A 1720-nucleotide genomic window follows, 5' to 3' on the forward strand; every position below is an offset into this window, starting at 1 on the left:
AAAGAAATAAACATTCTACCAAACTGTGGAAAAGAGATAGTCCTATGATTCTATTCAGTAGACATAACATCTTTCTCACCACAAGCTCTGATCTCTATTTACCAAACATGCAGACTTACCTGGCTACAACCACTTAGCATATTGTTTTAATAACTTTTTAAGTTGACAGTTTCTATGCTGTTACCTGTGCAATAATTTACTAACCTATCTGTTTTTATTGAATGATTAAGGTCTTTTTATAATAAATAATATTGTAGCAAACATCTTTGCACATAAAGCTTATTAATTTTTTACAATGCGTATACACTAATATAATCAAAGAAAGAAATAAAGAAAACAAAGATATGAAGAAACTGGTAAAAAGGCCATCAACTCTCACTGGGGTTATAACATTGAAATGAAACATTATAGAATTGTTGTTAGGAAAATGAACTCCATCTGCAGGCCACACTGTGCCAGAGAGTCTGCTGTAGAAGCCAGTAACAGAAGCTCCAGTTCCCCTTTAACAATGTGCTGCAGGAAGTGAAGCTCACATAGCCATTCAGAATTAGAAGTTTTGCTCTTTCACTATAAAATAAGGATTTGCAAATTGATGAACTTTTATTTTTGTGCTGCAGAGTATTTTGCCAGTCACTGATAAAATTCTGCAGAGAACATTAGCTGCTATTAAAGTGTTCAAATCTTAACATATGTGATGGACCTGCTTACCAAATAATTCATATTGAATAAACTTACACCTCTGGCAATGAATAGTTTTATAAAGAATTTAAATCTCTTTGGCAAGAAATGCAGCTCAACTTCTGTCTTTTATAGTAATTTTTTTTTTTTTTTTAACCAGTCATGCCCAATGAACCACCAGCTCAAAAGTCATGATGTACATGGGGTTCCTCCAACAGTGACTCTAAGAGTGACCCTATGGCCATCTCTAGACTGTCAGGTAGTTGGACAGAAACTTAAATATTTTTACATGAGGGTCTCTTGAATGATTCATCTACTTCATAGAAATAGAAATACCTCCGATCAGTCTCAAAATGCATGGCTAAATACCTACAGGAACTGCTCTTAGAGGCATTCCGGGTGTGACCACTGTGTCACATGTGCATCAGTAGGTGGCAGAGAGGAGAAAGGCTATGTCTAAACTCAATGTTCTGATCTATGAATACCTAAAGGATTAGTAGTCTAATATTCCTAAATAAAAGAAAGCCTAAGATGACCACCAATTCAGCACCACACAGACCGTAAGATGCTCCCAGGTTGGGGAGTAAGCTGTAGACTAGAAGCCTGCCTGGGATTTAGTCCCCAGGGTGAAAGTTCGTCTATAACAGACAATCCTTACATGGGGCCACTCAGGCTGGTCCAGTGAGTAGCAAGTCCAAGACAACAACCAGATCACCAGACTAACACCATGGCAGATGGTTAAGAAGTTAGTTTGAGATGACTACTACTCCAGCACCAAGCAGAGCTGCTGGGGGGCAGGGTGGGGTGGACCACACCCTAGATGACCCATGCCCAGTGGTATAGTGCAGGAGCAGGGCATAGCACTCCTCAGACTTCTCCTGAGATGACCTGAGACACTCAGAGACCCCTGGGCATAACTAAGAGAGGCAAGTCAGTGGTGGAGAAATGGAAGAGAAAGAGAAACAGAAGGCCGTGTGCACAGTGAAGAGCAGTGAAACTCGATACTCAAAGGTACCAAGAGAGAGTCTGGTGTTAGTAGCCA

The 1720-nt window shown here is 39.8% G+C and overlaps 1 non-coding gene across 1 annotated transcript; it reads left to right on the plus strand.

Moving 5' to 3' along the window:
* Nucleotides 1-1055: 1055 nt before the first annotated feature.
* LOC115064723 lies at nucleotides 1056-1187 on the plus strand. The gene has a single exon (XR_003844555.1). It is a non-coding gene; the product is annotated as a small nucleolar RNA SNORA17 (small nucleolar RNA).
* The last annotated feature ends 533 nt before the right edge of the window (nucleotides 1188-1720 follow it).

The sequence above is a fragment of the Mus pahari genome, chromosome 9 (assembly GCF_900095145.1).
Source record: "Mus pahari chromosome 9, PAHARI_EIJ_v1.1, whole genome shotgun sequence".
NCBI classification, from domain to species: domain Eukaryota; kingdom Metazoa; phylum Chordata; class Mammalia; order Rodentia; family Muridae; genus Mus; species Mus pahari.